A 24,692-nucleotide genomic window follows, 5' to 3' on the forward strand; every position below is an offset into this window, starting at 1 on the left:
TTCAAAAGAATTTCTGAAAACTTTCAAGAGTGTACAAGAAACCGTTCCGGCTCACAGCTTTCACAAAATAGACCATAAAAAAGGTAAACGTAAAACCAATTATTTTAGAAAAGGGAAACAAAAGTATACACAGAGCTGGAGATGCAATTTTAATCTCACAGCTTTGTATTTCTCAGTGTATAATTATCCTCCCTGCTATACTACGTACTTTTGTTTCATGGTTGCTGTAAGGAAAAAAAACTATTCAAAACTCTGCACTACAAAAATACAGCCGACACCCAAAACAAAAAAAATACTATAAAATGTGATACACTACAGAGAAATTATCACTCTAAAAACGCATGTTATTACCAACCCGTTCTCATCTCAGGGCCTCATATAAGGCCGTTTTGTCACGTCCTTCGGCGATGTATGCCCACGCATATGGTACCCTTTTACGTTTGATGACACGCACATGGCTTTCAACCAACTTCAATGTAAAACCATCCGCAATGTTATTACACTCAGGGCTTCGCCAGTCATCAATTTACCTCATCATTGACTACACGTAACAGACGTTTCCCCCAACAACGACTTACGTTTGATCTATGATTAAGATTGCCTGCACCTGGAGGTCAATGTTTTCCATTATTTATCTTTCAAGAGGAGTCTTTTTGACACTTCCAACACCCTTACCGTCTGTGAGAGACGCTCTGCTTAACCACCTCCAATGCAACCCACCCGTGTGTTACAGGATGCAGTTGGACTTTGCCAGCCAATCCAAGTGCGTGATATCAGGCGCTTTCAGCAACAGTAGCGTGCTTGGGCTACAATTTCGTTTAGTTTTAAATTAGCCTGTTGTAGCTTACTCAATTTAAACGTGAATGTGTGCTAGGTATCCTAACTAAAAACACGACAATATAGGTTCCTATTATTCCTTACTATCAGATGTGGGTAGAGTACCCAAAAACTGTACTCAAGTAAAAGTAAAAGTACTTCTAGAAATATTTACTCAAGTAAAAGTAAAAGTAAAAGTACTAGTCTTGAATAGTTACTTGAGTAAGAGTAAAAGAGTATCAGATAAAAAATCTACTCAAGTAGTTAGTTACTAGTTACTTTGGGTCATATATACTGAGCCTATTTTTATTTAGATATATAGATAAAATGTATGTAATGTATGTGTGCGTGTATAAATGTATATATTTCATCAGCCTTTACTCCAATTTATGTAATTTATTATAAAACCCTGTCTGTTTACTTAAGTAACAGATATAGGTGTCATGCCATAACATATTTTTAATACGACTGACTTTATATTAAATGTGAATTTAACATTGAAAGTTAATGTGATATAAATATTGCTACTAATCTTTCATTGTTCAGAAAGAGAGCAAATAACATTTACATTATTAAAGATCATTTTCACTGACAGTCTAGATTTCAATCACTCTCAGAAACTCCCATTAAAATCACTGAAACTGTTAACACTGTGAAATCAATATCTTAATTAAAGATTCGTACACACATCTGCACTTTGTTGTTTCTGACGAGAGAATTCGCCAGAAAGAGGTATTCAGTCAGTGAGTGAGTGAAGGAAGACAGGCATTTTAGCGATGACTCATCGGAACACCTCTGATTGGCCAATGCTTTAATAAGCTCAAAAGAATCATGTGTGATTGGTTATAATGCGCAGTGCTGTAAAAACGCATCTATCTCTGGCTCAGCGCCAGCAAGCAATCACAGATCTGAATTTAGCAGCTGATGATATCACTTGCTGAACGTACTCGCACCGATGTGATTGTATTAAAATTAATAAAGTCTTAATCGGCTATTTTTTGTCTTTTGGAAGCTGCATTCAACTTGACTCCCCTCTGTTATAAGCCACACACGTACAACAAACTAATGTCACAGTGGTATCGTGTACTGTAATCGAATGTAGCCCAAGTTATTACCTGTTAAACAGTAGACAGCACAAGTGGTGTTCATCTAATAAGGATCTCCATCGCTAGCAAATAATAGCCTTTGCAGATTTGCTTTCAATTCAATGCAGTTCCAGCCACGTTTTCAACGCTGCTGATGTTCTTAAACGTTACAACTCCGAGTGAACCGCTTCAGACGCTCAGCGCGCGCGGCAGGGAACTGAACGAATCATTCAAACTGATTCATGAACCAATTCACTTGTTTGCCAATTGGTTTGATCAAGCCTTTGAACAGAATTGACTCAAAAGAATGAATCATTCGCGAATTGGCATCGCTCATTGCCCAGAGAAAAGTAAACGGCGCGTTTGGAATAAACTGAAGCATTTATAACATTTATTGCATTAAGATAAAGTAATGAGAGGAGCGTCGCCCACAGTAACGAAGTAAAAGTACAGATTTTTCCCCAAAAATTTACTCAAGTAATAGTATAAATTACCCATCTTTAAATATACTCCGAAAAGTATTAGTTACCCGAAAAAATTACTCAAGTAAATGTAACGAAGTAAATGTAAATCGTTACTACCCACCTCTGCTTACTATTCAAACATCTTGAAGGTAGTAAAACACACGCAAGGATTTTATTTGTTGATTTTTCATCGGCTTTTAATACAATCCAACCACATATTTTAGTTGATAAGCTCTTAAAGAACTTTGACCTCGATTTTAATATTGTGGGATGGATTCTTGATTTTTTAACCGACAGAACTCAGAGATTGAGGGTGAATGGTTGCTTGTCTGAGGAGATGTCATCATCCACTGGGTCTCCTCAGGGGTGTGTCCTCTCACCTCTCCTTTATATTCTTTATTATGACGATTGCCGCAGCCAGCATGAAAATAGACATATTTTAAAATTTGCCGATGACTCTGCTATTGTCAGTCTCCTCTCTAATGAGGAAAGTGACCATGGTCCTGTTGTGGATGATTTTGCACTTTGGTGTGATAGGGCATTCCTTCAACTAAATGTTGAAAAGACAAAGGATATGCAGATTGATTTTAGGCGAAAGTCATCAACTCCACAGACCACTATTATAAATGGGAAGAGGGTGGAATTCGTAGAAACATAGAAGTATTTCGGCAGTTTGATCGACAATAAGTTAACTTTTACCTCTAACACTGAAATGCTTTGCAAAAGAGGCCAACAAAGACTGTTTTGTCTTCGCAAACTGTCAAAATTTCATGTTGATAAGACTCTCATGACCCTTTTTTATAAATCATACATTGAGTCTGTTTTAACATTTTCATTAATTTGCTGGTGTGGTAGTCTCACTGTCAAGGCCAAAACTGCCCTTTCCAATATAGTGAAGGTCAGTAGTAAAATTATAGGTGTCCAGCAGAGTAGCCTGTCTGTCCTGTATGATAGACAGGTAGTTAGGAAGGCCAACGCAGTTATCTCTGATAGCTCCCACCCCCTTCATTCTGAGTTCCAGATATTGCCTTCCGGGTCTCGGTACAGATTACCTTCAGTGAAGAATAACAGATATAAGCATTCATTCGTCCCGAGAGCCATCTTGTTTATGAATTCAGCCCGGAGGAGTAGACAGACTATAACTATTAAATAGTGATGGGGTTATTATTATTATAATATGTATAGTATTGCTTGTTTTTGATGTTGCTGAAATGGGGATGGTTATGGAAATGTTGCTATACTATGAAATTGTCAGATTTTACTTTAACAAGGGCCTGTTACATTAAGTATTTCTTATGTGTTTTTGTGCATCTGTGACTGTTCTGTGTTTATCATGCTGCAAAACCAATTGCCCTATGGGGACAAATAAAGTCTAAAGTCTAATTCTAAAAGTCTAAGTTCCATCTGCGTATTCAAGCACACATTTGGACTTCGCCAGTCACCCATTCCTAGTACTGTGAAAAATAGACGCTTTCAGTAATAAAGTGCGGACAATTTGCTTTTGTTTTAAATTATGCACTAGCATTACTTAAACATGAATATGTGCTTGGTAGGGCTAATTAAACTCTACCATAATATCTCTTAATAGCCTATAGAGATGTTTCTTGGCCTTTATCATGTGAGAGAGATGCTCATGGCTTTCAAACATCTCCAATGCAACCCACATGCATTTTGCAGGTGGACCTCACTAATGAATCCAAGTGCGGAGATACCAGACGCTTTCAGCCACTGCAAGGTGCAGAGTCCTGCAGACAACTTGTTTCATTTTGAGACTGTCCTCCTTCTAAAAATGACCACATAGGTCGTTTGTGCAAGCAGCGTATTATGACCCATTATTAAGTTTTCAAATCAAGCGGCCTTTTACGACAGTCTCGTTTGTCGGGTGTGTCGTCATCTAATGACCTTTGACTGTCGTTACCATGGTTACCACTCACAAAAAGGAGGAGTGACCCAACAGTTCACCGAGCGTTGTTGTCCAGGTGTGTAAACTATTTTATTTTATGGTTTATTTTTTAAGATACTGTTATGATTCTCTGCAATTAATCTGGAAGTAAGTGCAGTTTGACGTTTTCTTAAAAAATCTTTTGCGAACGCCAGTGAACGAATGTGAAATGCCCAGTGACCAAAACACTTACCATATTATTTACCATGATAACTGTTTTAGTGTGGTATTTGTAGTTATCACATTAACCACAGTGCCATGGCTTTAATACCTTTTTTAATGTAATTGTAATTCAGTGTTTTTTTTTCTGTCTTGCAGTTTCTTCATATCACACACATCTCCAGCTCCTACAACAACATTCAGTGTCCAGCAGCTCTTTATGAAGTTCTCTCTCTCTCTCTCTCTCTCTCTCTCTCTCTCTGATTTTCCTTCCCTATTTTTCTGAACTGTAATTCATAATTCATTCAAACGTTTCTTCCTTTCTCTTGTTAATCATGGAATATTTTCAAAGCTCAGAATCAGATTTGGATCATTCTGCCAGAAAGCTGCTAGTATTAAGAGGGAACTTGAACTCGAAGCTCAAGCTGAACTTGAAGAATTTGCAAGCTAAGCTGAAGTCCTTCACATTTCACACTTCACAGGTGATGTTGAAGACATTTAGTTATAACTGATTTACTTTAATTTATTAAGTGTTAATAACCTTCCTTATAGACCTTCCTTTCAAATATTTTGTTCACAGATCATTTCTAGCACACTGTCTCAACATGTATGTATTAAAACAACAACAACATTTCAACTTTTTCTGTATTTAAGTTGAAAAGGAAGACCAAAGGAAGGCCTGTCAAACTCTATTCAGACCCGTCTTGTTTGTGGAGAGGGATGAATTTGACCATCTTGTGTGTTTACGGAGAAGACCAAAAGATGCAAAGGCAAACATTTCCAGTGGTACGTCTTAGTCTGAGCATCTTGACAGAACTTTACTGCAGTTACATTTTGCACCGAATTTGATGTGTTTTTTTTTCTTTTACATACCCCACAACCCCATCAGCCCGAGCCCTGTGCTACATCAAAGTATTAATAATTGATATTGTATGATATTGTACAAACGTACTCTCCAGTTTTTCCTCCTGCTGTCATTGACCATTGCCTCAACTCTCATGCAGACTGTGCCCATTGTAAGTAGTCAGAGCGTTTATATCCTAAAGAGTCCACTGTATTCTTTATTAGTGCCGTCTCTTCCCGTTGTAACAGTACATGATATCTGTCCACACCTCACAGTCTGCCTTTATTTCCATGTTGATTTTAATTGAACACATCTGTCTAAAAGCAAGTGTGGAAATGCTGTTTAACTTGTTATGTGACACATCAGGTCTTCAGTTAATTTGGCCAAATTAGATCATTTAAAATTGTTCACAAGTTAGTAACTACAATAACTATTTTAGCATCCACACCAACACACAATAAAGTAATGTTTATTATTATAAAAGCTGTAGCGATGTTGTTGTCTGCCACTTTAAATGCCTAAGCTTTTTAAACTCAGGTGCATTCTGATTGGCTGTTTGAATTGTTCATCAGCTAGAAAAGCTGCTCTGTGTCATTAAATGTTAAATAGTTGCGGTATGGACTCATCCTTGGTGTGAAGAGGTCTTTAAACGGCTTACAACAATCCTGCTAGCATGTAATCATGTATAAAATACTTCAGAATAATATAGCTTGAAGATACAGCTTTCTTTCTTATCATTTTGTTAAACTTAAACACAAGATTCTGCCTTTCTCTGCCTGTTTCTCTTCATCTTAGTCCTTTACTCCCTTCACTCACACATTCTCTTTTGCTCTGTTAGGTACAAACAAAAGTTCTCGTCATGATCAGCCCTCTTCAAGTAAGGTTTGTAGAAAATTGTAATCAATATTCATTTAATTCTCTATTCTGTCTTAATTCATATGTTTAACCAGCAACAGTAATTAAACATGGGGTTAATAGACATATTTTTGTTTTACAGCTGAAGAGCAAAAACACAAAGAAAATCAGTCCTGTTGGGGAGGAGGAGTGAACATGGCTCTATTGTGCCCAAACAGAAAAGGTGCTTATTCCCATTGGTATGTCTTTATTCAATCAATGCAGTAACACAGCATTTGATGTTGATCTCTGTTCAAATCAGCAATTAACATTTTTCCTAGAATGAACAAATCATCAGTGCATCATTTCTGGAATTTGGGCAGAAAATGACTGAATATGATGAGTACTGACACCTGCACCTGTATTTACCAAAACTATTTTTGTTATGGACTTATAGTTTTTGATTTTTTTAAAGGAGGACAAGTCAGTTGATGAAGAAAGGAAGAATGAGGCATGTTGTATGAAGACATCAGATGCAAAAGCCTTTAAGTTCTATCTGAAATGTTCTTCTAAGAAGAATTTTAGAAGAACATGCAAGAAGCCTTTGCATCTGAAATCTTCATATGTACTACAAGTTTTCAATACATTACTGATTTGTTATGACTGCTTGTATTATGTTCTACTTGTGCAGTCACTGCAGCCTGAAACTGTGAAGACTGCATTCCCAAACAGCTCTTTGACAGCACAGATGTTACGCCCATAAAAGAAACTTCACAAGTGAGAGCCCATACCTCCAACAACCTTCAGCAGGAATCAATGGTATGTCCATTACAACAATTCTAAATAATAATATTATATACTGTTAATTGATTTACAACACCCAAAATGAGTTTGTCTCTCCAGGACATCTATGCAAGGTTGTTGTTTTTTTTCTTTTGAGGAAAGCACAGAGGACCGACAGAGACTCCATCTACATGAGCCATGGATTGTTCTTACTGTTATCATCAGGCAGACGTAATCACAGAACCAGCGGCAGCAGACTGCAAGACAAGTTCCACAGGCAATCAGACTGAACTGAACTCGTACTAGTAAAACCACACACACACACACACACACACACACACACACACACACACACACCAGCAGCCTCATATATGCACTGCACTCTATCAGTTACGCTGACTGGACTCTGACTAACTATTATTCTTCTCCCTGACATTCTGTTTGCACTAATTCATACCATACTGCACTGCAAAGGTACAGTGATTGTTGTTTATTATTGTTTTCATTCTCTGTATAGTATAATATTGCACTATATATTATTTTATACCTATATTGAGCTCTTATGTATAGTGTGTATATTTTTAATACTGTATATGTGTTGCAAATATATTCAGTACTTGTCATGCTGCAGAGTTTGCACAAAAGCATTTTACCACCTATATACTTGCATTCATGGTATTGTGATAAAGTGATTTGATTTGAATTGGTCACATGACTTGTTCATCAGTTGTACTGTTGTGCTGCATAACAATTGCAAATTGTTTATGACGCTGAAGAAGATTATGATAGGGACATGGATTTCAAGAAAACCAGGAGAGCGCTGATAAGGAAACTGGATGTGATTCTTTGGTGCTCAAGACATTTCACCATGCTTTCATCTGGGTTTCTTCATCTGATTCAAATAATATGCTTTTAACATAACCCATTAGTGTTGGGCGATATGGTCATTTTTTAAATCGTCATATCGTCAGCCCGTGAGATCGACGATACAGAATATTATCGAGCATGGGTGGAGCAAGAGAGAGACTCTTTGTTCTTGTCATAGCATAACTATTGGGTGTTTTAAACCGCGCAGGTGCGAGAGAGAGAGCCTATGGAGTCACCAATAATAATAAAAAAAAATACTTTCAAACATACTGACTGATTTAACTAACGTTAAATATAAAAATACTGTATTTAAAACAGCTAGTTCATACATAGTCGGACGCAACTGTCATATCGCACGTCCGCATCTGCGCAGGGAAGTTATCAGTCTAAATGTTCTGCAAAATCAGTCAACGGTGAAAATCAATAGTAGATTTAATTTAAAGTCCAACATTTTAACACTTATATTGGGCATAAACGAACATTTAAATATAAAGTATTTAAAACAGATAAGTTGATATATTTGTAGTAAAGTTGAATTGAACTGATGCATCAGTCATACACCGCTCCGGACCGCGCGCCTGACGCACCGCCACAGAAACAAGAATGAGATGCAGTCTAAAATACTGTGGCATTAAACTCAGTTAGTGAGGGCTCGTTTAATATATTGCACATACAGTACATAGGCCGTTTAGTTTACTTGTTAAAGTGCAATGAAATACCTTATATCTGCAGACGATGTACGTCTGTTTGTGGATGGAGACTTTGTAACGGCCAAAAATATGTATTTTACATGCATCACATTATAGTGCGGTGTGCATGAAAATAATAACAAGGCGGCAGATTGAACTTATTATCCGTGGTTCTCACGTAGTCCTTCTACGTCATCACCACATAGTGTGTTTTATAAGTTAAGTGATCAGTCTTTAAGAAAAGGACTAGCTACGTGAGAACCATGCACTATGGATGATAAATTCGCTCTGCCGCCTTGTTAATTATTTTGTTTTACTTTATTTGTGACACCAAGAAAGGGTTAATCTCTCATGTATGAGAAGAGCGCGTTGCCGTATACCAGCCATTAAATGTGTGGGACACCAACTCGTCATTTTCTATCTCTTTCATTTCATGGATTTAACAAATTATCCGAGTCAAAGCGTTACAACTTCACCGACTACATGCTGTAATCCTCCTGCGCGTGCGAGGTGTGTGTGTGAAATGCGGGCAGTGAAATTAAGTGAAATAGCTGGGCAGTTTAAAAGTCGAATTATAATAAGCAGCCTAATAAAAATACAAATAATAGTTATTATTACTATAATCTAATACATTAATAGGAAAATGAGCCTAATATCGTCTTGACTATCGACAGAGAATTCTGCTTATGTCGATATCTCTGACGATCGTCGATACACGATACTATCGTCTATCGGAACAACCCTATAACTCATTTTATACTTGAATATCGTTTGTCTTAATATGCTACTTTATTTATGCTGCATGATATTTGGATTTTTCCTCAGAGTCTGCATGAATGAGAAAAGTAAGTATATCTGCTGCATTACTCGTGATGTTGTATTTGTCACCTGTTATTTCTGATATTCGATATGGATGAGAGTTAGGAGTTTAAGGGTCGCTACACTATGGAGCTAGACGAGTCTCAAAAAAGATAAATGCACACACTACAACATACGCACACACAGGATTCATACATGCACACACATGATTCATAAATACACACACAGGATACACAAATGCGCACAAAATTCACAAATGCACACACAAAATGTGAAAAGCACAGACGATTCACAAATGCATACAAAATTCACAAATGCACACGAAATTCATAAATACACACACACAATTCAGAAATGCAAACAACATTTACAAATGCACTCAAGATTTACCAATGCACAGGACAAGATTCAGAAATGTATTTCTGATGCACACACAAATATACCTTGATTTACAAACTGCTTGCGGTCTGTGAACTTCACTGCATTTGTGTGTGAATTTTGAGACTCCCCTGACTTGGCTCGACACACAAATGCATTTTTTTAAACAGAGAATGATCAGCAACCAATCAGATATCTCCCTTGTTTTAGCCAATCACAAGAACGCACCCCACGCGAGGGATTGTTTACTTCTAAGCCAATCACATGAACGAGTTCACACAGCGCGATATGCCTGTGTCGCGAGCGCGAGCTAGCGCGGAGGAGTTCTGTCTTTCAGTTGGTTGAGACCTCAACATGGCTTCTGGCAACGACAGGTGAGCGGTATAACTTAAAGTGTTTAGCTAGTTATCTCCTTGTTGTGAGATGTTGTTTAATTGTTAATGTTAACCGGTTTAATTGTGCAACTACCAACATAAGCTAGCGAGCTGGCTAGGGTCAGGCTAGTATCTTTCCATAAAGTTGACATTCTTGTGAATTAAGTGACTGACAGGGTCTGTCGCCCCAATCCGAGGTAGCAGCTCGGGCTTTTGTGCAGTTATTGGCCCCAATTTTGTGTTGTAACGTTAACTTATGTGAAACAGGTGTTTCTAATTCTGACTCCCATCGCGTGCACGCGCATGGCATCATACAATGGTGCCAGTTGCGAAAACAGACAGTCGTAAGTAATACATTGCAATTTGTGTATCGGTGTTTGATCGTGTATTTAACTAAACGTATCTGATTTACAGCTTGGACTGTCTAGCTGTGTTTTTGTTGTTTGTGTGTTTTACTGCAGTAAAACAAAAAAAAAACACTGCTCGTTTTCTCTATTGCAATATTCCTTTTCATGAAACAAAATGTGTTTGTTAGAGAGCATAGCAATTTCAGGAGTTTTGTTAAATCTGCCTTAATTACTCTGCCCTAATGTTGATACACTAAGTAGACATCCAAAAGGCCCTTTTTATCGCCACACGTACCGCCGCGGCGGCGGTATAAAGTGCATTTGCAGCCTTTGACCGCTGAGTGGCGCTTTAACCACAAGTTATCAAACAAGCGCATCAAAGCACATTATCGCTAATAGACGTCAGTTTTGCCTCACTGATGTGTTAGATTTGATGGCTTCAGTCAAGGAAAATGAAAGAAAAACACTGTAGTTAAAATATTTAATATTTAATATCCACAGACGAAAGTTAGGTACTTATGAAGTTATGTGCATTTCTTAGAACGAATTCAAGCAGGATGTCAAGCCTGTGCCTGAACCTGTGATTATATTTTCTCTAATCTACATGGTATTAAACCATATTTTAGATTTGACACATTTAAAAGGTGTGCAGTATTATTTATATTATATTATGCGTTATATTATTCAAAATAAATTTTGGTTTACTTTGCATTGGAGCATTAAAAGTGGTAGCCTATTTTAGGGGGGTTGGCTACATGGATTAATATGCAAAATGTCAATATAAGGATTACTTTATCACAGAATATCTGTTTTCGGTGGCACTTGTTTAGTTTAAAAGTAGACATGTCAAGCTTTCTATAGATATCTCTCTCATGTATTTTCATTGAGTATTCACGGAGTTACAGTTCATTTTAATGACGTGTTTGTAAATGAAGATCGGCGCAGACAAAGGCTGCAGACAGCACACCTTGTTTGTTATCTTTATTTTATAAGTGCACAAAGTTTTGTTGTTATTATGTCTGTATCCAAAAAAAAGGAGACCCTTTACAGATTCGATTGATGTATTGCTCTTATCTGTACGATTAAAACTGAAAGTGTAATTTAAGTTCTTTTCGGGATTATCAGGAGAAAATGACTCATAACGCGTATCCGCGTTAATCGACTCCAGAGGGTTAATAAAACAACATGCATTCTTGTTATTCATTACCTGTCCTTTAACTTATTGGGAAAAAGACATTTGTCCGTAAACTGATTAAGAAATTGTTGCATGTTTAAATGTGAAGCACTGTATAATGTCGTTCCCATTATTTAGGCCTAATTTGCCTAAAACAAGAAACGAAATAAAATTAAACCGGCATGATTAAATCTTTGAAACTCTAAAGAATTAATAAAACGTCCTCACAATTAAACTCAAGTTCTCTCATTATAATCAACAACATTCACACGAAGTAAAAAAAAAAGCTTTAGTAATTGACAACTAAAGTAATTTTAAAGGGAACCTTCTTTACTTGTTTTTAAAGTAGGGTAATATCATATAGCCTAAAAAAATCCCTGTTTTTTTTTTTATTTTAGAAAAGAAAATCTGATTTATGATTTAAACCGATTTTTAAATCAATATTCAAATGACGAAGAAATTTTACAAGTTTTAATATAGTTCTTTATCATTTATTTAGCAGTCAAATTTATAACTGCAACAAGATGATAAAAAAAACAGTACTGTTATTACCTTAATGCTGGAAAGAGTCAGTGTCATGGACGGAGGACCTGTTAATATTTTTTCTAGTTTATATTTCCATCTCGTTATGCCACTGGTTTAGATTTTTTATTTTTTTATTTTTTTTCTTATAGAACTTATTTGTAAATAGAGCAGTCACTGTCTGTGTCTACACCGGACGCGTCACGCGAGAGTTGTCATCTGTGCCCCACAGCGAAAAGTGTGTCTAAACTTGATGACATCACACTATAGTGTCAAATCATCTGAACACAGTGTTAGGTACAAACAAAAGTTCTCGTCATGATCAGCCCTCTTCAAGTAAGGTTTGTAGAAAATTGTAATCAATATTCATTTAATTCTCTAATCTGTCTTAATTCATATGTTTAACCAGCAACAGTAATTAAACATGGGGTTAATAGACATATTTTTGTTTTACAGCTGAAGAGCAAAAACACAAAGAAAATCAGTCCTGTTGGGGATGAGGAGTGAACATGGCTCTATTGTGCCCAAACAGAAAAGGTGCTTATTCCCATTGGTATGTCTTTATTCAATCAATGCAGTAACACAGCATTTGATGTTGATCTCTGTTCAAATCAGCAATTAACATTTTTCCTAGAATGAACAAATCATCAGTGCATCATTTCTGGAATTTGGGCAGAAAATGACTGAATATGATGAGTACTGACACCTGCACCTGTATTTACCAAAACTATTTTTGTTATGGACTTATAGTTTTAGATTTTTTTAAAGGAGGACAAGTCAGTTGATGAAGAAAGGAAGAATGAGGCATGTTGTATGAAGACATCAGATGCAAAAGCCTTTAAGTTCTATCTGAAATGTTCTTCTAAGAAGAATTTTAGAAGAACATGTCAGATAGATCTTAGAGGCCTTTGCATCTGAAATCTTCATATGTACTACAAGTTTTCAATACATTACTGATTTGTTATGACTGCTTGTATTATGTTCTACTTGTGCAGTCACTGCAGCCTGAAACTGTGAAGACTGCATTCCCAAACAGCTCTTTGACAGCACAGATGTTACGCCCATAAAAGAAACTTCACAAGTGAGAGCCCATACCTCCAACAACCTTCAGCAGGAATCAATGGTATGTCCATTACAACAATTCTAAATAATAATATTATATACTGTTAATTGATTTACAACACCCAAAATGAGTTTGTCTCTCCAGGACATCTATGCAAGGTTGTTGTTTTTTTTCTTTTGAGGAAAGCACAGAGGACCGTCAGAGACTCCATCTACACGAGCCATGGATTGTTCTCACTGTTATCATCAGGCAGACGTAATCACAGAACCAGCGGCAGCAGACTGCAAGACAAGTTCCTTCCACAGGCAATCAGACTGAACTGAACTCGTACTAGTAAAACCACACACACACACACACACACACACACACACACACACACACACCAGCAGCCTCATATATGCACTGCACTCTATCAGTTACGCTGACTGGACTCTGACTAACTATTATTCTTCTCCCTGACATTCTGTTTGCACTAATTCATACCATACTGCACTGCAAAGGTACAGTGATTGTTGTTTATTATTGTTTTCATTCTCTGTATAGTATAATATTGCACTATATATTATTTTATACCTATAATTGAGCCCTTATGTATAGTGTGTATATTTTTAATACTGTATATGTGTTGCAAATATATTCAGTGCTTGTCATGCTGCAGAGTTTGCACAAAAGCATTTTACCACCTATATACTTGCATTCATGGTATTGTGATAAAGTGATTTGATTTGAATTGGTCACATGACTTGTTCATCAGTTGTACTGTTGTGCTGCATAACAATTGCAAATTGTTTATGACGCTGAAGAAGATTATGATAGGGACATGGATTTCAAGAAAACCAGGAGAGCGCTGATAAGGAAACTGGATGTGATTCTTTGGTGCTCAAGACATTTCACCATGCTTTCATCTGGGTTTCTTCATCTGATTAAAATAATATGCTTTTAACATAACCCATTAGTGTTGGGCGATATGGTCATTTTTTAAATCGTCATATCGTCAGCCCGTGAGATCGACGATACAGAATATTATCGAGCATGGGTGGAGCAAGAGAGAGACTCTTTGTTCTTGTCATAGCATAACTATTGGGTGTTTTAAACCGCGCAGGTGCGAGAGAGAGAGCCTATGGAGTCACCAATAATAATAAAAAAAAATACTTTCAAACATACTGACTGATTTAACTAACGTTAAATATAAAAATACTGTATTTAAAACAGCTAGTTCATACATAGTCGGACGCAACTGTCATATCGCACGTCCGCATCTGCGCAGGGAAGTTATCAGTCTAAATGTTCTGCAAAATCAGTCAACGGTGAAAATCAATAGTAGATTTAATTTAAAGTCCAACATTTTAACACTTATATTGGGCATAAACGAACATTTAAATATAAAGTATTTAAAACAGGTAAGTTGATATATTTGTAGTAAAGTTGAATTGAACTGATGCATCAGTCATACACCGCTCCGGACCGCGCGCCTGACGCACCGCCACAGAAACAAGAATGAGATGCAGTCTAACATAACTGTGGCATTAAACTCAGTTAGTGAGGGCTCGTTTAATATATTGCACATACAGTATATAGGCCGTTTAGTTTACTTGTTGAAGTGCAATGAAATACCTTATATCTGCAGACGATGTACGTCTGTGTGTGGATGGAGACTTTGTAACGGCCAAAAATATGTATTTTACATGCATCACATTATAGTGCAGTGTGCATGAAAATAATAACAAGGCGGCAGATTGAACTTATTATCCGTGGTTCTCACGTAGTCCTTCTACGTCATCACCACATAGTGTGTTTTATAAGTTAAGTGATCAGTCTTTAAGAAAAGGACTACGTGAGAACCATGCACTATGGATGATAAATTCGCTCTGCCGCCTTGTTAATTATTTTGTTTTACTTTATTTGTGACACCAAGAAAGGGTTAATCTCTCATGTATGAGAAGAGCGCGTTGCCGTATACCAGCCATTAAATGTGTGGGACACCAACTCGTCATTTTCTATCTCTTTCATTTCATGGATTTAACAAATTATCCGAGTCAAAGCGTTACAACTTCACCGACTACATGCTGTAATCCTCCTGCGCGTGCGAGGTGTGTGTGTGAAATGCGGGCAGTGAAATTAAGTGAAATAGCTGGGCAGTTTAAAAGCCGAATTATAATAAGCAGCCTAATAAAAATACAAATAATAGTTATTATTACTATAATCTAATACATTAATAGGAAAATGAGCCTAATATCGTCTTGACTATCGACAGAAAATTCTGCTTATGTCGATATCTCTGACGATCGTCGATACACGATACTATCGTCTATCGGCACAACCCTATAACCCATTTTATATCACTTGAATATCGTTTGTCTTAATATGCTACTTTATTTATGCTGCATGATATTTGGATTTTTCCTCAGAGTCTGCATGAATGAGAAGAGTAAGTATATCTGCTGCATTACTCGTGATGTTGTATTTGTCACCTGTTATTTCTGATATTCGATATGGATGAGAGTTAGGAGTTTAAGGGTCGCTACACTATGGAGCTAGACGAGTCTCAAAAAAGATAAATGCACACACTACAACATACGCACACACAGGATTCATACATGCACACACATGATTCATAAATACACACACAGGATACACAAATGCGCACAAAATTCACAAATGCACACACAAAATGTGAAAAGCACAGACAATTCACAAATGCATACAAAATTCACAAATGCACACGAAATTCATAAATACACACACAATTCAGAAATGCAAACAACATTTACAAATGCACTCAAGATTTAGAAATGCACAGGACAAGATTCAGAAATGTATTTCTGATGCACACACAAATATACCTTGATTTACAAACTGCTTGCGGTCTGTGAACTTCACTGCATTTGTGTGTGAATTTTGAGACTCCCCTGACTTGGCTCGACACACAAATGCATTTTTTTAAACAGAGAATGATCAGCAACCAATCAGATATCTCCCTTGTTTTAGCCAATCACAAGAACGCACCCCACGCGAGGGATTGTTTACTTCTAAGCCAATCACATGAACGAGTTCACACAGCGCAGATACTTTACAGATTCGATTGATGTATTGCTCTTATCTGTACGATTAAAACTGAAAGTGTAATTTAAGTTCTTTTCGGGATTATCAGGAGAAAATGACTCATAACGCGTATCCGCGTTAATCGACTCCAGAGGGTTAATAAAACAACATGCATTCTTGTTATTCATTACCTGTCCTTTAACTTATTGGGAAAAAGACATTTGTCCGTAAACTGATTAAGAAATTGTTGCATGTTTAAATGTGAAGCACTGTATAATGTCGTTCCCATTATTTAGGCCTAATTTGCCTAAAACAAGAAACGAAATAAAATTAAACCGGCATGATTAAATCTTTGAAACTCTAAAGAATTAATAAAACGTCCTCACAATTAAACTCAAGTTCTCTCATTATAATCAACAACATTCACACGAAGTAAAAAAAAAAAAGCTTTAGTAATTGACAACTAAAGTAATTTTAAAGGGAACCTTCTTTACTTGTTTTTAAAGTAGGGTAATATCATATAGCCTAAAAAAATCCCTGTTTTTTTTTTTATTTTAGAAAAGAAAATCTGATTTATGATTTAAACCGATTTTTAAATCAATATTCAAATGACGAAGAAATTTTACAAGTTTTAATATAGTTCTTTATCATTCATTTAGCAGTCAAATTTATAACTGCAACAAGATGATAAAAAAAACAGTACTGTTATTACCTTAATGCTGGAAAGAGTCAGTGTCATGGACGGAGGACCTGTTAATATTTTTTCTAGTTTATATTTCCATCTCGTTATGCCACTGGTTTAGATTTTTTATTTTTATTTTTTTTTTCTTATAGAACTTATTTGTAAATAGAGCAGTCACTGTCTGTGTCTACACCGGACGCGTCACGCGAGAGTTGTCATCTGTGCCCCACAGCGAAAAGTGTGTCTAAACTTGATGACATCACACTATAGTGTCAAATCATCTGAACACAGTGTCAGAACATTTCATCATAAACAGAACGAGCATCAGTTCACTGATGGGGATCGAGTCCAGTGCATCCATCACTGGGTTCTGTTGTCTTTTGTTGGATCGTTCCACTTGTGTCCGGTGTAGACCTGGCATGCGTTTTTTTATTGTTTTATTTTACAGCCCTGCTTGTTTTAATGTTTTTATTAAATATCTGTATTGACTGCATGGTCATATTATCGAATTATTTACTGCCATGATGCGACCTACAAAAGTAAAGCTTGGCGAGTCGATGAACGAGCATTGCTGCAGGTTGATTTTCGGCGGATGTGCTGTGTTTGTGTTCGCGCGGTCGTCTTCATTTCGTCGGGTGAAACATCTCTCTCACTTGCAGCAGAGTCTGTGAGAAGCAACAACTTCCCCTCCACGCGCTCTGATACCAGAAACATAACATAGCATATAAAATAATAATAATAATAATAAAAAAATAACTGGAGAGTTTCAAAGTGGCTTAAGCTATTTTGTGTTAACTTTTTCCCCTATAGCCTATCACATGCCAAACTAATAACATTGTAAGCATTACATCTTTAATTGCTGCTTTCTGCTGTGAAAATTTTGTTTGTGATGAAAAAAACAGTATATTTTTTTCCGTTTTTTTTTTATCTAAACAGATCGATTAACTTCAAGATTTCAAAATCAGATAGCATGCTGATAATGTAGCACTGTAAGATTACATTTGTTTGAACGCATTATTGCGAAAGCGATTGAGTGTGAATCTGTTTAAATCATGCTTTAACCCGAAAATAATCAGTAAAAGAAACAGACAAACTCTTAACATCCAACAACGCTGTACTCTTGCAGTCAACCTTCTGATCAAGCTAAATATGTTGGCTGTTGGCATGAATTTTACTCGTGATAAGAAGCTCATATTCAAGTGTTTGTGCAAAAATTATTAATGTGCATTAATGACAGGGAGGCGCCGTCTCATCACTTTAATTTTTCATGATAATGAATGTATAATTTTTTAATTAACATAATATCGTTGTGTCTCACATAGGTACATTAAAAATATATCTACTGAAAGCTTGAAATGTTTTTAGACGAAAAGGAATAGTGTAATGTGTGAATGTTGCATTTCTCTCGTCGGAGAGAACCAGCACTGTGAATATAGCCAAAACAACAGTCATATATAAACCGGTTCAGCAAGTGAAAGCCTCTGTCCATATGAAAGAGCAATTCACACTTTTATCTCGACCCCCACAAGCCATGAATAACTACCCAAAACCCAACCCCCTCCAGCTGAACAGAATTCGGTCTGTGTTTTGGTTCTGAGGAACGATGTGTTACTGGGCTGAAACATGCCTGCACTCAGCAGTAGGCTACTCTTTGTATTCATAATTTTCTCGCAGCCCGTATTATTATTTTCACAAGACCATAATGATAATAACAAATCATCAATTAATAATTAATCATTATTTTACGAAAATCATTGTTATTTGTGATCGTGGATGTTTGCGGGAGGCTTTAAGACCAAGCGGAATCCTCTGTTCCCGCCTCACAGCGCACGGGTCTCGAGGCTTCACTGTCTGCGGTTTGACTTTACTGAATCAGATAGAGGCCAATACAACTTATTGATCATGAGCCCAGGGCCAGCGCAAGCTCAAATGCCGCTATAGGCAGAGGCAGAGCACGATCGTGCCGCCCCCCTCACATTCACAATTACGGATCCTTAAGATGCATGTAAACAATTTTTTTTAAATCTATGAAATTACACGTAAATAAAAACGTGCAAGCATGTTTTCAGAGTTTTTAATTTTTTCATTCTGCAAAAAGGTGAAAAGGGTAGCCTACACAATGCAACAGCTAAGTATAAATTCTGTTTTATAGGCTAATAGATAGTGTACAGAATGAAACTAAACATGTGCACTCAACTTTTTAGCTCACAAAACTGGAGTTTTCGATTGTTTTCTTGACTGATACACACATTCACACACCTTCATTTCAGAAGCGTGCGCGTCGGGCTTTCGCAGCGGCAAACGCTTTGATTGGGTCCTCGAGTTTAACTTGTACTTCGGAGATCATTTTTATCAGTTTAAGCTTTGAGAAACTGCGTTCTCCATAGCTCACAGTGACGGGGAGAGTGAGAAGCACTCTCAATGCTACAAAAACATTTGGAAAATTGTTTTCCATCCCTTTTTCACAGATGAATTTAAGCGCATCCAGTGGTTTAGATCCAGCAACCATGCAGGCGTCTGCCCAAAGCAGTCAGCTTTTCAAACAATTCATGCCCATCAACATTTCGCGAGTCTCCATGAGTCAGGGCCTTTTCCAGTCTTAAGCAATCCTGAAGGCTATTCTATTCTCCTTTTCTTTGAGAGATGCGATGTCATCTAAAAATCCAAATACGCGCCCATGGACTCTAAGCAGCGAAAAGCGCTCTTCCACGGAGGCGATTACTCATGACCAGATAAACTTATTCGGTTTGACATTTTTGAATATACATTAAAGTATTTTGCATACATATAGACCTACTAATAGGGAGCTGCCGTGCGGGAATTTTTATTCGAAATGTAAAGTTTTTTTTATTTATTTATAGCTTTTATTGTATTTATACCTAATGTGAAACAAACAAATAAATTAATTATTCTCTCTCTCTCTCTCTCTCTCTCTCTCTCTCTCTCTCTCTCTCTCTCTCTCTCCTCTCAAGGCAGGAAAATTCTAACGGGAGGAAGACGTATATCATTGAGCTCATGCTGTTAAACAGAGAGAGAGAGAGAGAGAAACTAGTCTAGGGCTATTCTTAAACTTGGAGCTCATTATATTGAAGTAGCCTACAAATCCAAACACCAGAAACCTTATGCATTTTATGAATAATGAAATGTTATGAAAATTATGCATTTTATTTATTCACACTGTATGGTTGAAATAATATTTTAGTTCACAACTTTAAGTTCCGTTGTTTAAAAAATGCTTTATTGGCTAATGTTTCATAAACCTTCGGTTGCTCTTAAATGCCATTGTTAATTTCTAAAATGTTATGCCATTATTAATTTCACAGTATTTTTACCACCTAAATGACTAATCTTTAAAGTCACAATTCTATAATGGTCAAAATTACTCAGGCCAATGGTATTTTTTTAATGACATTATTTTATTATTATTATTATTATTATTATTTGAATAATTGTAGCTTACATAAATAGATAAAGCAAAACAAATATTAGGATTGTCCCTTATTTTTTCCCTTGTTTTCCTAAAGAATAAACACGTATTTTTTACAAGAACAAACATGATAACATATTATTAATTAATAAAAAATAATTTAAGCAATTAAAACCTTTTTTTAAACTTGAATTTAAATACTATTAAACTAACTTTAAATTCTCAAGGAGTCTAAGTGCAAGTCTACGCATATAATTTAAATATTACGTCCGCAATACAAGCCAACCTGATTTATAATATTATAGCCTAACTATTATGATATATAATCTATCACATTCATTGAAATAAACAATTCTACTCCCCATAAATAAAACACCTGATGTTGTCGGGAGCTGACCAATTTTGTGAGATTCAGCTTGAAAGCAATAACACAAAGAAGTTGCGATTGTAACGCCTGTGTCAGTATACTTTCCGCATGAGCAATCCGGATGCAGACACGGCCAGCGCGGACGCAGACTTCTTCAATTTATACTTCTGAATGCGCAGGCTGCTGGTCCGCTCTGCAATTGCCCATAATTATTGCACATCTGACTGTCTTTATATTCTTTTACTGACGGATTGCACAGGTTCGAGTAGCAATGAGCTTCTTCACTCTGCCTGCACATGTGCAATTTTGCTTTTGAAGCCTACTGAACACGCGCACCTGTCCGCGCGCCCAGCTAACACAAATACGTAATTGTTACGTAACTGCAACGTAATCTGGTGACCAAACTTTCGTCGTGGCGACGTAATTAGTTACGTCGTGGCAACCGGAAAAGTGAAATTCCCAGATACGTCGCCACAACGTAACTTTGTGACGTTGTCAGTAAGTAACTGCAACGTCGTGGCAACGTCGCGGATCGGTGGTCGTGTGCTGGTAATCAGTTGGTCATTTTTTATAATTATTCTATGGGCGGACATGCAGTACTTGAACTTAATTTATGTCCTCATATGCCCAAACTAATTTAAAGGCTGTTTCAGCAGCTGTGAATGATGAATACATACTCGAAATGAATTCAGTTAATTTATTAACAAGCAAATATGAACAGTAATACACCCAGATTGTTAATAAAAACATAGGATATACAGCGAAATATGATTGAAAGCATTCAGTCCATACAGAAGCACATAGATTGAGATATATTAATAATAAATACATTTCCATATATTTAAATATCTATACCCTTCTGTAAGCATCCAGGGTCAAAACATTATGCACCAACATGCAAGTCTTAGTAGGCACTCAGTACATTGCTTTTAAATATTAGCATTAACAATGCACACATTCATCAACTAATCACAAGCTCCCACAAATAATACGTCAGCTAATCACACCCTTAACCAAACCACTACAAATAATTCATTGAAAATAATATGCAATAGCTTATGAACAGATGTATTATAGCAAATCAAGTTTAATGAATCTCACACCTATCATACAGCATTATGGCCAGTTCACACTGCCAAAAAAAATATATCTAAAAAAAAATATATGTATATATGTTTAAGCAATTAACATTAAATTCTAAAATCTTAAGTAATTCTTACTTTCTCTATTCTTGCAATATTCAAGTGTTCATGTCCCTGAGTAATATCTGCATCCCCCGAAGTCTGAAGAGAACACAATATGCTAGTAGACAGCAATCCTCATGAGAGAGAGGTCTGGTGTGGAAGGTGGATCTGGAACTGACTTCTCTTGATTATCTGTCTTTACAAACTGCCCTGAAATACAAACATTCAAACATTCAAATCAAACATTAACAATGATTGTTATAAATGTAATGTAAGGCTCTTACATTCATAATGCTCATTTTGGAAATATAGTTAATATCAGTAATATGCAGCATGCACGATACAAGGAAGTGGTCAGTAACAACACTTTGAGGTATGATATCTATATCAGTAAGGCTACCTTTAAGAAAAAATAAAATGAATAAATTAAGTTGTGTTATGCATTCAAATAGTTAGACATGCTAAAATACAGAATTTGTTAACAATAATAATACAAAATAATATGCTGGGGAAAAAATGAAACATTTCATAGGGCCCTAAACATGTTTTTTTTTTTTTTACTTTTAATAAATTGATGTGAAAATGTATGTACTACGAAAAAGGAGATGAATGAAATGAAATGAAATATTTATTTTATCATTCAAAGTCACCTTTATTTATATATCGCTTTACACAAAATACATTGCGTCAAAGCAACTGAACAACATTCATTAGGAAAACAGTGTCAATAATGCAAAAAAAAAATCATTGAGGATTTCTTTAAAAAAAAAAAAAATCTCGTCTCGCTCTCATGAACCCAGTCTCGTGTCTCATCTCGTCTTGTGGGATAAGTGTCTCGTCACACCCCTAGTAGCCAGAGCAAGAGATACATTAGATTTCTTTTGCATTTCTGACAGTGTAACATTAAGCTGAAGTATTTCGAATGAGTTAAACCTGTATCCTGTTTTCTGGGTAACATTGAGAAAATCACTATATATTGTTGCAACACCTCAGCCACTACCAGTCTGACGGGGCTCATGCTTATAACAGTAGTTTGGTGGAGTTTAGACTAATGCTAAATCAAAAATGCCTGTCAAAATTAACACTGGAACAAACACAATCTTTATTGATTGGACAGCACAAGTACTTCTATTTGAGCGTGTAGAACAAAATTCATCATAATAGTTATTTGAGAATTGTCTTACTAGTCACATGGAGCGAAGTGTCCTGGAGATGTTGTCAGAGAGCAGCTCCGCTCCGACTCTGCTGGGGTGCAGGCCATCAGCGCGAAACAGCCTAGGACGCTCCCAGAAAAGATTCCAGTTATTAACAAATAGCAGTTTCTGTTCTTTACACCATGACAACAACCATTCATTTAAAGCAACAAGTCTACTGAACCTTTCGTGTCCTCGTCGATACGTGGGCAGTGGTCCTGACACGATGATCGTCGCCGCGGGTGTCATGCTGCGAACCGTCTCGATCAGGCTCCTGAAGTCCCTCTTCAGCGTGGTGTCGTTAACCCTCTCAGATGATAACAGTGTCGTGTTCTGTCTCGCGAAGTGGAGCTCCTGCAGGTGGAGATCCTGAAGACCGGAGGCGTTGGAAGGAGAGAGGTCATCGCCCAGGTCCTGGCTCATGTCTTACGCTGTGGACATCTGGGAAGATCGCGTCCTGGGTGCACCAAGCTTGTGCTGAGAACCACACAGAGTAGAGGTGGTAGTAGGGTTAGCTGTTTACTTACCCTGGACTTATGAGCGTCAACCCCTGAATGTTTCCAGCACAGCTCTCCACTCTCTCAGCTGGGCCTGCTTCTCCACGAGGTCACGGATCTGCTTCTCCACAGCCTCCAGCTCCTTATTAGAAATAAACAAACTAGAGAATAGGGGAAATGCAGAAAAGAAAAATAGCAAAATGGAAAACATACATATAAATCTTAAAATACCAGTATTCACATTTTTTGATGTTACAGATGCATAATGATATGTTGTGTAAAATAAATATTAAGTTATTTAATAAGCTTCCTCGGATCACCTGTGTTTTCTATCTCTGTCAGCAGCTCCCATTAGAAATTTTCTTGGAACTTCCCCTCTTTTTTAGAGGGTTTTTAAGACACTCCTGAAATCACAGTACAATTTTAATCAATATTTGTTTACAATGAAAAATCAAAACGTGTTTGAAACACTGGTTTGAAATAGTGTCAGCCAAATTTAGACCGCGAGTGACGTCACTGATAGACTCTACAGTGCAGACTTTTAGTTTTAATTAATTAGCTTACTTCCATTTATCTTTTGACATATTATCATCAAAAACGTTTACAAAGCTATCAAAACCGCTCCTTTAAAATAAGATGTGATTAAAAGCCCAAACGTTCATTAATAAGAGCTCAAATCTATTATGTTATACTTATGGTTCTAAGCTAGCATAATATTTGCTAGCAGACATATCAGATAATTAAGATGCCATAATCACAGAGGTATAAATGTTAACAAATGTACTTAAAGTAGACTGTGGATAATATTAACATATGTTACTTAACCAATCTGTCGCAGTTGTTGAACTTTTCTTTGGTATAACTGACGAGAAACAGAGAAACTGTCGGAGGAGTCCTCTCCTCTCCAGCAGCTGATGTGTCCGCTGTTGCCATGGTAACTCTCAATGGCTAGTAGGCTAATAAAAACAATAATATTAAAAAAGGGTTTTAGCGTCTTTACGGAGATCAAGACTTTTGTTTTATACATTTTATCAACCTCTTTATTTATTATAAATTGTAAGACTCACCTCAGAAAAGCCAATTCTCCTGTCAGACACAGTTGAAGTGAAAAGTACTTCAAACAAACGCGCTGTCCTCCTG

General features: G+C 36.6%; 1 long non-coding RNA gene across 1 annotated transcript; it reads right to left on the reverse strand.

Annotated features, from left to right (window-relative positions):
- Nucleotides 1-23,369: 23,369 nt before the first annotated feature.
- On the reverse strand, nucleotides 23,370-24,487 carry LOC132132056 (uncharacterized). Its single transcript, XR_009428993.1, has 3 exons — nucleotides 24,378-24,487; nucleotides 23,873-23,956; nucleotides 23,370-23,713 (listed from the first exon to the last, which is right to left on the reverse strand). It is a non-coding gene; the product is annotated as an uncharacterized LOC132132056 (long non-coding RNA).
- Nucleotides 24,488-24,692: the final 205 nt, after the last annotated feature.

The sequence above is a fragment of the Carassius carassius genome, chromosome 49, assembly GCF_963082965.1.
Source record: "Carassius carassius chromosome 49, fCarCar2.1, whole genome shotgun sequence".
Lineage (NCBI taxonomy): Eukaryota > Metazoa > Chordata > Actinopteri > Cypriniformes > Cyprinidae > Carassius > Carassius carassius.